This window comes from Triticum urartu, chromosome 5A (genome assembly GCF_056163025.1).
Source record: "Triticum urartu cultivar PI428250 chromosome 5A, HENAU_Tu73, whole genome shotgun sequence".
Lineage (NCBI taxonomy): Eukaryota > Viridiplantae > Streptophyta > Magnoliopsida > Poales > Poaceae > Triticum > Triticum urartu.
In genome coordinates this window covers 63,106,072-63,119,784 of record NC_141877.1, presented here as the reverse complement: position 1 = coordinate 63,119,784, position 13,713 = coordinate 63,106,072, and the positions used below count along the sequence as shown (strand labels likewise).

At 44.0% G+C, this 13,713-nt stretch overlaps 1 long non-coding RNA gene across 2 annotated transcripts; it reads left to right on the top strand.

Moving 5' to 3' along the window:
- The first annotated feature begins 7,739 nt into the window (after positions 1–7,739).
- LOC125529767 (uncharacterized) lies at positions 7,740–9,777 on the top strand. 2 transcript variants are annotated; one of them, XR_007292741.2, is made up of 5 exons: positions 7,740–7,901; positions 8,001–8,240; positions 8,327–8,384; positions 9,288–9,300; positions 9,477–9,777. It is a non-coding gene; the product is annotated as an uncharacterized LOC125529767 (long non-coding RNA). The 2 variants fall into 2 exon arrangements; XR_007292742.2 differs by lacking the exon at positions 9,288–9,300.
- The last annotated feature ends 3,936 nt before the right edge of the window (positions 9,778–13,713 follow it).

Genomic DNA, 13,713 nt, shown 5'->3' with positions numbered 1-13,713 from the left:
AATTTTGCGTATAGAGATATAAGTGGATTACAGCATCACTTTTCTCCTTCTTGGTTTAAGGATTACAAGTGGCTTGAGTATAGTGTGAACAAAGAAGCTGCTTTCTGCTTCGTTTGCTATTTGTTCAAGGATAAAACAAGATGTCCCGGTGGAGATGCTTTTGTGAAGAAGGGATTTAATATATTGTAAGAAGGATATCATCACTTTATTAATCAAAAGGTACTTATGTATTCATGTTGTTATCGTCTGATACATTGAAATATTGCTATTGCCGTTATGCTAGTGTTGTTTTGTTCATATATTGTTAGTGTTGTGTTGTTTGGTTCATATACTACATTTGGAGCCAAAAAAAATTTGGATGAATACCCAGCCTTCATTTCCTGGCGCCGCCACTGCGCCCACGTCCGGACACCATCACGCGCTCCTGACTCCACCCGCGTCAGCGCGCCGCCGCACGCCCCCGTCGGAGCCCACCTTCACCCACGTCCGCGCGTGCCGCCTGCCTTCGCGCGCTCCCGCCTCCGCCCATGTCAGCGTACAGCCGCACATCCCCGCCGGAGCCTGCCTTCACCCACGCCACCGGGCGCCTCCCGCCTCCGTCCACATACGCACGCCACCGCGTGCCTCCCGCCTCCGCGTGCCATTGGGCGCCTCTCGTCTCCACCCGCGTGTGCCCGCCTCTGCCCTCCCCGCCCGATGGCCGAAGCCCGCCTCCGCCCGCGCCACCGTTTGCCACCATAACGGTTGTCGCAGGGAGCAACGCCGAATGCGGAGGGCCGCTGCCACTCGCCCCATCGGGTGCAGGACGCCGAGCGGCTACATGGCCCGCACGGCTGTCGTGCGGTCTTTGTCTGTAGGACGATTCCCGAGTCCGTTTCTCTGTAGCATGAACATGTAAATCGATTATGAAAATTGTTGGTGTTGAGTTCTGTAAATTGATTTATAAAAGACGTTGTAGCTACCAAATTTTGATGGCCGAGCGTCCTGCAAACTGATTATAGTTGATTTGCTGTGTAAATTGAGCTATAAAGAATGCCATGGAAAATATTTTACTATTTAGGTGTCCTGTGAATTTTTTAGAATAAAAAAAATCTTTGCCGTCTGTAAAGTAGTTTGGTGACGGCAAAGATTGTGCTTCGGCTGTTACTAGGATTAGCTGACGGCAAAGTCTTTGCCATCTGCCCGATGAAAAGCTGATAGCAAAGTACCCTTTGCCGACTTTATCTTTGCCGTCACACTTTGCTGTCAGCTGGTTGACGGCAAACTCGTTGCCGTCTGTATACCAGCCTTTGCCGTCTGTTATTGCCTGACGGCAAATTGCCTGATTCCTGTAGTGAAGGCAGAGAGGGACGGGCTTATAAACCGGTGTGAGCACCCTTCGGTTGGCGAGGTGGGACTAAACTCTGACCACAACGAGGACCAACCCTTTAGTCCCGGTTTATGGCACAAACCGGGACTAATGGTCATGGGCCAGGGGCGAGGCGCATTGGTCCCGGTTGGTGCCATGAACCGGGACCAATGCACCCCTTTAGTTCCGGTTGGTGGCACCAACCGGGACCAAAGGCCTTGTGCTGTCCCGCGTCAAAAGTTTAGTACCACCTCGCTAGCTGAGAGAGCTCGAGAGTGGTTTATAAGCGCTGCTGCGCCCACCCTCTCGAACTCCTCTCAATTGTAGGCTTTCGGGCCTAACCATACGTTGTGTGCCTGTGGGCCTACTTGGCCTCCTGCGGGCCTGAATCCTGACCCATGATAGGGTTTCTAGTCGTATTCAGGCCGTGGGGGCCCAGTAGGTGGCACTTTTTGTTTGTTTTCTTTGTTGCTTTATTTATTTTATTTTGTTTCTACTTACAACAAAATACTTATTATTGCTATTATTATTTATTTTATTAAAGTTTATTTTTAATTATTTTTCTTTTAGGTCACAAAAATTATAAACTTTCTGTTAGTGCCATTAGTTTTCAAATTTGAATACGTAAAACTTGAATTCTTTGAAATTTGTGTGAATCACAAGTTTGTGATTAACTTTACTACAAAAATAGTTTTTTCCAGCTTTTTTGTTTTGTTTTTTGCATTATTTATTTTCTTTTATTTTTTGCTTTATTTTTTAATTCTTTTTGCTTTTAGGTCAGAAAAATTATAAACTTTCTGTTAGTGCCATCAGTTTTAGAAAAATTATAAACTTTCTGTTAGTGCCATTAGTTTTCAAATTTGAGTAGTTAAAATTTGAATTCTTTGAAATTTGTGTGAAACACAAGTTTGTGATTAACTTTACTATAAAAATAGTTTTTTTTTCCAGTTTTTTGTTTTGTTTTTCGGATTATTAATTTTCTTTTGTTTTTTGCTTTATTTTTTAATTCTTTTTGCTTTTAGGTCAGAAAAATTATAAACTTTCTGTTAGTGCCATTAGTTTTAGAAAAATTATAAACTTTCTGTTAGTGCCATTAGTTTTCAAATTTGAATAGTTAAAATTTGAATAATGGTATTACGGGGGCCGAACCATAAGACATTAAAGCATTCAAATGAACTCTGAAAAAGTTGAAAGTTGGCATGGTATCATAATTTCACCCACATAGCATGTGCATGCACAAAACGGACAATGGTATCATACTCGTCTGTTACAAAGTTGGCATGGTATCATCATAATAGTTGCGGGAGAAAGTCTTCACTTTTTCTTCACTTGTGTCATTTGCTTATTGCGCCATAACCATGGATAATATTCATCGTTTATCAGGATGCTTGGGTCAGCCTTGACTTTGAATGGAGGAATTTCATGAAACTTTTCATAATCTTCAGACATGTCTGTCTTGCCCTCCACTCCCACGATGTCCCTTTTTCCTGAAAGAACTATGTGGCGCTTTGGCTCATCGTATGATGTATTCGCTTCCTTATCTTTTCATTTTCTCGGTTTGGTAGACATGTCCTTCACATAGATAATCTGTGCCACATCATTGGCTAGGACGAACGGTTCGTCAGTGTACCCAAGATTTTTCAGATCCACTGTTGTCATTCCGTACTGTGGTTCTACCTGTACCCCGCCTCCTCACAGATTGACCCATTTGCACTTAAACAAAGGGACCTTAAAATCATGTCCATAGTCAAGTTCCTTCCCATATGTCCACTATGTAACCATAATATGTGTCATTTCCCCTCTCGGTTGCTGCATCAAAGCGGACACCGCTGTTTTGGTTGGTGCTTTTTTGATCTTGGGCGATCGTGTAAAATGTATTCCCATTTATCTCGTATCCTTTCTAAGTCAATACAGTCAAAGATGGTCCCCTGGACAACAAGTACAGCTCATCACAAACAGTGTTGTCACCTCTGAGACGTGTTTCCAACCAACTGCTGAAAGTCCTGATGTGTTCACATGTAATCTAGTCGTCGCACTGCTCCGGGTGTTTCGAGCGCAGACTGTTCTTGTATTCATCGACATACGGGGTCACCAAGGTAGAGTTCTATAGAACTGTGTAGTGTGCTTGAGACTAAGAATATCCGTCCCTGCATATTATTGAGTCCCCTCTAAGCGTGCCTTTTCCAGTCAGTCTCCCCTCATACCACGATTTAGGGAGACCAATCTTCTTAAGGCCAGGAATGAAGTCAACACAAAACCCAATGACATCCTCTGTTTGATGGCCCATGGAGATGCTTCCTTCTAGCCTAGTGCGGTTACGGACATATTTCTTTAGGACTACCATGAACCTCTCAAAGGGGAACATATTGTGTAGAAATACGGGCCCCAGAATGACAATGTCGTCGACTAGATGAACTAGGACGTGTGTCATGATATTGAAGAAGGATGGTGGGAACACCAGCTCGAAACTGACAAGACATTGCGCTACATCACTCCTTAGCCTTGGTACGATTTCTGGATGGATCACCTTCTGAGAGATTGCATTGAGGAATGCTCATAGCTTCACAATGGCTAATCGGACGTTTTCCAGTAGAAGCCCCCTCAATGCAACCGGAAGCAGTTGCATCATAATCACGTGGCAGTCATGAGACTTTAGGTTCTGGAACTTTTCTCTGGCATATTTATTATTCCCTTTATATTCGACGAGAAGCCAGTCGGGACCTTCATACTGAGCAAGCATTCAAAAAAGATTTCTTTCTCTTCTTTCGTAAGAGCGTAGCTGGCAGGACCTTCATACTGCTTCGGAGACATGCCGTCTTTTTCGTGCAAACGTTGCAGGTCCTCCCGTGCCTCAGGTGTATATTTTGTCTTCCCATACACGCCCAAGAAGCCTAGCAGGTTCACGCAAAGGTACTTCGTCATGTGCATCACGTCGATTGAAGAGCGGACCTCTAGGTCTTTCCAGTAGGGTAGGTCCCAAAATATAGATTTCCTCTTCCACATGGGTGTGTGTCCACCAGCGTCATTCGGAACAGCAAGTCCGCCGGGACCCTTTCCAAATATTACGTGTAAATCATTGACCATAGCAAGTACGTGATCACCGGTACGCATGGCGGGCTTCTTCCGGTGATCTGCCTCGCCTTTGAAATGCTTTCCTTTCTTTCGACATTGATGGTTGGTCGGAAGAAATCGACGATGGCCCAGGTACACATTCTTCCTACATTTGTCCAGGTATATACTTTCAGTTTCATCTAAACAGTGCATGCATGTGTGGTATCCCTTGTTTGTCTGTCCTGAAAGGTTACTGAGAGCGGGCCAATCATTGATGGTTACAAACAGCAACACGTGCAGGTTAAATTCCTCCTGTTTGTGCTCATCCCACGTACGTACACTGTTTCCATTCCACATCTATAAAAGTTCTTCAACTAATGGCCTTAGGAACACATCAATGTCATTGCCGGGTTGCTTAGGACCTTGGATGAGAACTGGCATCATAATGAACTTCCGCTTCATGCACATCCAAGGAGGAAGGTTATACATACATAGAGTCACGGGCCAGGTGATGTGATTGCTGCTCTGCTCCCCGAAAGGATTAATGCCATCCGCGCTTAAACCAAACCATGCGTTCCTTGGGTCACTTGCAAACTCAGGCCAGTACTTTCTCTCGATTTTTCTCCACTGCGACCCGTCAGCGGGTGCTCTCAACTTCCTATCTTTCTTACGGTCCTCACTGTGCCATCGCATCAACTTGGCATGCTCTTTGTTTCTGAACAGACGTTTCAACCGTGGTATTATAGGAGCATACCACATCACCTTCGCAGGAACCCTCTTCCTGGGGGGCTCGCCGTCAACATCACCAGGGTCATCTCGTCTGATCTTATACCGCAATGCACTGCATACCGGGCATGCGTTCAGATCCTTGTACGCACCGCGGTAGAGGATGCAGTCATTAGGGCATGCATGTATCTTCTGCACATCCAATCCTAGAGGGCATACAACCTTCTTTGATGCGTATGTACTGTCAGGCAATTGGTTATCCTTTGGAAGCTTCTTCTTCAATATTTTCAGTAGCTTCTCAAATCCTTTGTCAGGCACATCATTCTCTGCCTTCCACTGCAGCAATTCCAGTACGGTACCGAGCTTTGTGTTGCCATCTTCGCAATTGGGGTACAACCCTTTTTTGTGATCCTCTAACATGCGATCGAACTTCAGCTTCTCCTTTTGACTTTCGCATTGCATCCTTGCATCGACAATGACCCGGCGGAGATCATCATCATCGGGCACATCGTCTGGTTCCTCTTGATCTTCAGCAGCTTCCCCCGTTGCAGCATCATTGGGCACATCGTCTGGTTTCTCTTGATCTTCAGGATCTTCCCCCGTTGCAGCATCACCGTATTCAGGGGGCACATAGTTGTCATTGTCCTCTTCTTCTTCGCCGTCTTCCATCATAACCCCTATTTCTCCGTGCCTCGTCCAAACATTATAGTGTGGCATGAAACCCACTACACCACAACACTTGTTTAGGGGAAATTAACTGCCAGGAGAAATGCATGTTCAAGGGCAAATGAACTGTCGAGATATTGGTGCCTGCCGGTGCAAGCATCTTAGGGCGGGCAAACTGCCGGAAGAACTTGAGCAACAACGGCCAATGGACTGCCTGTACAATTTGGGGCCCATAATCTGCCGGGACACCTAGAACCCGGCCCATATACAGCCGGGACCGTCTTCGGCGTGAGACAGGCCTAAGCGCGCGCTACCTAGAAAAAAGTGCGCGAGAATGACTTTTGGGCCCAAAAAAGAAGTTAACGCGCGCGCCGGCCCTCACGGCTTCACCACACCAGACCACTCCTTCCCCCCCCCCAAAAAAAACTCCTTCCCCCAAATCCACGAACCCTAAGCCACAGCCGCCGCCCCATGCATCGGATCCCACAGCCATCGTCGCCGCCCCAACCGTCGTCGCCGCCGCCCCCAAGCACCGCCGCCGCTGCAGCCCCCAAGCACCGCCGCCGCCGTAGCCCCCATACGCCGCCGTCGCCGTCCCCAACCACCGCCGCCGCCATAGCCCCCATCCCACTACGGCGGCCTCTACACAGAGCACACCGTCCCCCCCCCCACCATCTCAACTCCTCCGCCGCCCCAACCACACCCCACTGCCGCGTCCTCCACCGAGACCCCTGCGAGCACCCAACAAGGCTTCAAAGCATGGGCCATCGCCCCCAAGCACTCCGTCGGCGACCATCGTACAGAGACCCCAAGCACTCCGCCAGCGACCATCCTCCTCTGCCATCGTCCCTCACCACCATCCTCCTCTGCAGATGTCCTCTCCCGAGCAGGCCCTCCGCACAAGCTCAACCGAGCACCAAGGAGGTCCTCAAGTGGCGCCGCCTCCTTATTGAGCTCCTCTGGCAGCTGCACCTTCTCCACCGGCCACACCTCCATTAGAGATTGGTATATTGTTCAAGCAATTTTGTGGTGCTAATTTTTGCTTGTATCAATCTGTTGGGAGTGCTTTTGTACTTAAAATAGATGCAATTTATCTTACTAATTTTTGCTTGTATTGGTCTGTTGGGAGTGTTTATGTACTTTATAGTTACTCAGATATAATAACCATTTTGCATTATTAGTGAAGAAACAACACCAGGAGATAACCCACGGACCAAGGAGCGCCCTTATATCATCAGTATCTACTGGAACATTAGTAACCACAGTAGTTAAATTATATGCGGCCGTGTGAACTGCAGTCTGGTTGTAGATTTGAAGTTTGCTCATTGTTCACATTGATATCAGATCAAACTGTGTGAAAGCATTAGCATGTTGCTTAGATTATTTAGTTTATCATGGTTGCACCCTTGATTTTGTCCTTGATTTGTATCTTATTAATGTATTTGGTCCTCCTCTCCTTCAGGCAAGGAGCCTCCAGAACGTTGTCTCCTCTAGGTAGCACCTCATCTACCTCCTTGCCCGAAGCAGTGCTGCCTCCCCTCTAATTCCTTGCCTGAGTAGTGCCGTGTAGGTCCTCTGCTTCGTCGCCAGAGCAGCACCACATCCTCTGCTTCTTAATCAACGATGATATTTCTTTGCTATCCCCATGATATTCCTGCTACTATTTTAGTGTTTGCATTTCATGAAATGAGATGTTTCAATTCACTATTTCTGTTGTGCTAGATTTTATTCCTGGTCTGTATTGTATATCTCTTTGCATGAACTAGATAAAAATGGTATGCATTTTGCTACTAGATACTCCCCTTTAATAGAAGTACACTTTCTTTCATATGTTAGGTAATTATAGTGGAACTGGTCAAGAATGGACAAGAGTTGGATGGATAAAGCTAGAAACACACAAGCATATATTGACGGGGTAGTGAAATTCAGAGTTTGCTTTTACTCATTCAGCAAGAGGAAATGTTATATTATGTCCTTGTAAAAAATGCTTCAATTGTTGCTGGTGTGAAGCTAGTGCTGTCTATGAAGACTTGTTATGTTATGGGTTTATTAGTGGGTACGAAAGATGGATATATCATGGGGAGTTGCAATCACACAAAAAAATCATCAGGTCAGATTCATTGTACATTGTTTATACTTTGCTGCTCTTTATTGTTTAGGATGACAAAGTCACTTCCGCTTATCTGACTTACTTTTCATGCTTACTCAGAAAGGAAAGGATGTGATACTGTATAATGTTTATCGAGACAATGCTAGCCCAGTGGCAAAAGCAATCGTTCTATCAATTGATCGGAGAAAGTTGGTAGGTGGTCAGGAGCTTGGCCTAGAATATTGTGAGGTTGTCGTGAACTATGTAATAAAAAGGGATGCTATACTACCTCGTGGTGTTGGGAACATGAACACCATGGGGCAAGCTCAAGGGCGGTGCATCGCATAGCCATACAAGCATGTGAGTTTTTGTTCTTCAGATTGAATTTACCAATGACTATCATGGCTGATTGCTTAAAAAGCTTTCTTTCTATCTTATGTATGCAGTTGGAAGTGGACAAGCCCATGGCAAAAGCAGGAATGCAACCACAAGCAAGCTGAGGAGGTAATATCCATGTTTCCAAGAATTTTCATGCCCTCAACTTTGTAAATATTTCCTATAGTACAATACTGAAGTTTACAAAATATTTTTCCTGGTTGCGTTCCTTTTACAAAATATTTCCTATAGGAAATTGTACTACGGTACTGATGCTTTTCAGTACTATAAATGTATTTCAGTATTGTACTATAGAAAAAAATTTGGTACTTAAGATTCTAAATGGCAACCAGATTCTAAAGTTCAGTACTGTACAGTACTGAAGCAACCTGTACTCTGTAAAGTACCATTGTTTACAAAATGAAAATTTGCACGCCCTCAACTCTGTACAGTACTGACTTTTTGGCAGATTCTAATTTGTTAATATCTAGTTGTACCGGCAGCTCCTTGCTCTTCCTACCCTGGCAAATTTTGCCTAGTTGTGTTGTTTTTCGGCGTGATAAAACAGATTCTTTATGATGGGTATTGCTGTTGCATTTCCTGAAGTATTTGGATTGACTTGTCCCTGCCCCCGCCTAATTGTACTGTTCAGTGTACTATGTACATACAATATACAGTCATGCCTATTTGTATGGAGTTTTGCCTATTTGTATGGAGTTTTGCCTATTTGTTCAATATATAGTACTGCATAGAGTTTTGCCTATTTGTACATAGTTCAACAATCTGTTGTATATAGTACTGTAGAGTTTTAGTCATAGCTTTCGCTAGTAAGCTCTAAATTGTTTTGAACTGAGCAGGTTTTGCAAGTCAATTGTACATATTGGCGGTGCCAAAACTGCTAAATATATGAATTTGTGCAAATTTGTTAACATTTCTACACATACATGCTAGTTTCAGCAAAAAGCTGGGACTACCCAGCTTGTACGTGGCTTCACCACTGATTGTACAGGTTCTTGTTTTGCTTATTTGCAGATGGAAGATTTCTGTATGTGCACTTCAAACAATCCCTGCTTGATCTAATGATGTAACATTGCTTGTTGTGATGATGAAGTGTTGTACATTTATAAGAATTCTATTTATGCCGACTAGTTAAACTGCAGCATGTTGTTACTTAAAAAATCTGAAATGAGAGCTACATTTCGAATTTCCTGTCTGTTACAGGTTTCACTACAGAAGTTGACGGAGATTAGGAAGATCTTGAAGCTGCTGAAGATTTGGAAGACCGATGATTAATTTGGAGGAGTGGTGATGTAATATGCTTTGTTTGTTGAACCTGGACAGTTGCTCTGTTCATTTTGCTGGTTAAGCCCCCATATGCTCATTTTGGTTGTGTGGCACTCCCAGAAACATATGTACTTTCTCCTTTTGTGGCAATACTTTAGTTTGGTTGTGGAACATTTAACATATATGTACTGTATCTTTTGTGGCAGAACCTCCTTATATATTATGTTTATCGGATGAAGTAAGGTTTTCTGGACGAGGCTTATATGTTACTTTGATTGAAGTGTATGGATGAGATGTATATGCTATGTGATTTAAGTGTATCTAGAAATTATGTAATATTTCATGATTGTTTGAACATAATGAATGGATATTACATTAGGGATGCCTAGATTAATTTGGCAGTGAAATCTACATGCTGGCATAAATGCTACCAGGTGAAAAGGCTTCTGTAGGCGGATGGACTGCCGGTAATTGAAGTTTCATGTGTTTTGACAAATCTGCCGGGAGAAAACGGACTGCCGGCAAATACAAGGGCAAGGGCAGAAAAACTGCCGGGAAGAGTTTATCTGCCGGGACAAGTAATCCCCGGCAGCCGTTCTCGTGGCAGTTCTATCTGCCGGGAGAAACGGTCTCCCAGCAGTTAGTCTGCCCTTTAAAGTGATTTCTCCCGGCAGATTACATGACGGTGCATCAGTGTTGTGGTGTAGTGACCATTGTAAAGCAAGTGGGTGTGAAGGATTTTCTGGTCAGAGTAAGACTTCGTATTCCCACATTTAGGGCATGGACAACACATAAAACCATTCTGCTTGTTTGCCTCAGCCACTTCGAGAAAATCATGCACGCCCTTAATGTACTCGGAGGTGTGTCTGTCACCGTACATCCATTGCCGGTTCATCTGCGTGCATTATATATAATTAAGTGTGTCAAAAACCATTACAGGACATCATGAATAGATAATTAAGTTACCAAATTAATAGAAGTTCATCATCACATTAAAACCAAAGTACATACATAGTTCTCATCTAACAACATATAGCTCTCCAGAGCATCTAATTAATTAAACCATACATTGAAACTATGTAAAACATTTCAATGCGAAAACAAATGCGATTATAATCGCAACCAAGGTAACAATTGATCCAACAGCATAATGATACCAAGCCTCGGTATGAATGGCATATTTTCTAATCTTTCTAATCTTCAAGCGCATTGCATCCATCTTGATTTTGTGATCATCGACGACATCCGCAACATGCAACTCCAATATCATCTTCTCCTCCTCAATTTTTTTATTTTTTCCTTCAAGTAATTGTTTTCTTCTTCAACTAAATTTAACCTCTCGACAATAGGGTCGGTTGGAATTTCCGGTTCAACTACCTCATACATAAATAAAATCTATGTCACGTTGGTCGGCATAATTGTCATAAACAATAAATAAACCAAGTAGTTATAAAAAGATAATATATACCACATCCGAATCATAGACAGGACAAGGGCCGACGGGGGCGGATACCAAAACCATCGCACTATATAATCACAAGCAATAAAATAGTAAGAAAATTAGACAAGTATCTATCTAAAGTAACAATTTTTTTTTCAGAAAGAAGATAAGAACAAGAGGCTCACCACGGTGGTGCCAGCAACGAGATTGGCGCGGGCGATCGACGGCGGTGAAGACAGGAATGGGACGTGACGGGCCGCTAAACCTAGACAAATCTCGAGAAAAATGGAGCTTTGAGGTCGAGCTTCGATAGGAGAAAGCTTAACTAATGTGGCTCGGGCATTTCATCGAACACCTCATGTGCATAGGAGGTGAGCTAGAGCACCACAAAGCCCTCCCCTCGCTGGCCAGAGAAAAACAGAGCACTGGAGCGCTCTGCTCGCGGGCGAGGGGTATACATAGGCACCTCATTGGTCCCGGTTCGTGACATGAACCGGGACTAAAGGGAAGCCTGTGGTCCCGGTTCAAGCCACCAACCGGGACCAATGGTGGTGGGCCAGGAGCGAGGCCCATTGGTCCCGGTTCGTCCCACCAACCAAGACCAAAGGGGCCAGACGAATCGGGACCAATGCCCCCACGAGGCCCGGCAGGCCCGTGGCCTCACGAACCGGGACCAATGCCCCATGGGTCCCGGTTCTGGACTGAACCAGGACTAATGGGCTGACCCGGCCTGAACCAAAGCCCTCTTTTCTACTAGTGGGTGAACTTCCAAAGTGTGACAACCTGCCAAATCTGATGTTTTAAATACAGCGGTTCGTTACACTAGTGGTTGATATTTCTCCAGACTACTTTCAGAGTGCGAGTACCACCTACGGAATCTGAAGTTTTTAAAATTTGTGGGTCCAATATCATCTCGTGGAGTCAGAGAGATGTCCAATTCAGATTTTAAGCACAGATAATGTAGAAGTGAAGCATGTAGTGGATTGCACTGCCAGGCAAGCAAATTATAGACCTGATGGTGCTGTGCTGGAGTTCTAGTCATCGCCTTCTCTGCTTTTAGGAGTAGTATATTGTCAATGGCAAGTCCACCCCCAGTTTGCATATGATCCATCTAAACCGGCAAAGGAGATGTGCCCATAGAAATTAAGAAGCCAGCACACGGTTCGCACCCCAACAATTCCAACTGGTGCCTATAAATACACGCACGTATGCACACACCAACACCCACAATCACATCAACTCAAGCCTTCATCTTTCTAGCCATCTTCTCTCTTACAGTCCTACTCAACATGGCTTCCATGGGGTTCAGCTACGCACAGGTACACGTGAAGCAAGAGAGACTGATGAGGAGGATCAGCGACAGCAAGAAGGCTTCGGCAACAGCGACGGTAGACAAGTCGATGACCCGAGAAGAAGAGAAGATGAAGGAGCGTTTCATGGGTGAAGAGGAGAAGGCAACTTGCAACTCATGGACCGCCGGGAGGGTGCATCCGTGCGCTTCTTCCCCAGCGGCTGCGGCGCCAAAGGGTGGGCACCGATGAAGCTGGACGGTCATGCGGTAGTATTTTGCTATGTGGTACTCCCTTTGTTGGTGATCTAAATGCTTTTATATTTCTTTACGGAAGGAGTACTTCCCTTCCTTTGTTGTTCTGTTCTAGATTTGTATTATCGTGATCATGTTATATTCTTGTCCGTTAAGGAAATAAAGCTTGTGTGTGTCATGATTAATTTAGTAAGGAGTACTTGGGCCCACACAACCTGTGTTTAGTAGATGATGAATCACGTGCCTAACTGAAATGCAATCCGTCCGCCATACAACATTCATCTGCACGAGTGAGCATGCATTTTCTCTCGTGCATGGGAGGTCTCATGCATGGATTAGTCCATTGATTATCACTCCGTATTTTTGGGTGGGTCTCCACATGCAGTTTTCGGCAGAAGTGGCATGCTCCACCCATCTGATCTCCCATGCCTTTCATTTTAACTTTCAATTTGAATCTAGTGTATCTTTTGAACCGAAAGTCCAACCTACATTTTGTTTGAATATTTGTTTTTCATGTGACGAGGGCTTTCAAATAAGACCGCTCTTGAATACATTTTGACAAGTTTTAAAATTTTCATGAAATTTCATCTGTTAAAACTTGACACGATGAGGGATAAAATCACCAGGTTTTAAATAGTAAAACTTAAAGCTCTAAACCCTAAACTGTAAAAACAAATGAAACTTGATAAAAACTTAATATTATAACTATTAAGTTTTAATATTTGAAATTAGTATAATTTAAAAGTTGTCAAAATGTTCGAGTGACCTTGTTCGAAAGTCCTCGTCGCAGCAACCATAAATATGCAAACGAAACTTAATTTTGACTTTCAAGTAAAAAATATAGTATATTCAAATTTGAAAGCTAAAATAAACAGCATGAGAGGTTGGATGGGTAGAGCATGCCATCTCTGCCAAAAGTTGTATTCAGGGCCATCAGAAAGCAATCAATGCCATGCTTGCATGATAAGCTTAGGGTTTAGGGTTCTAATCTTCAACCAAATACTCCCTCCGTTTCTAAATATAAGTCTTTTGCAGACTCCAAATATGGACTACACATTCGGAGCAAAATGAGTGAATCTACACACTAAAAAAAGTCTATATACACCCGTATGTAGTGTATATTGAAATCTCTAAGAAGACTTATATTTAGGAACGGAGGGAATAGATGGCTGAGGCTTTCACAGGACCTC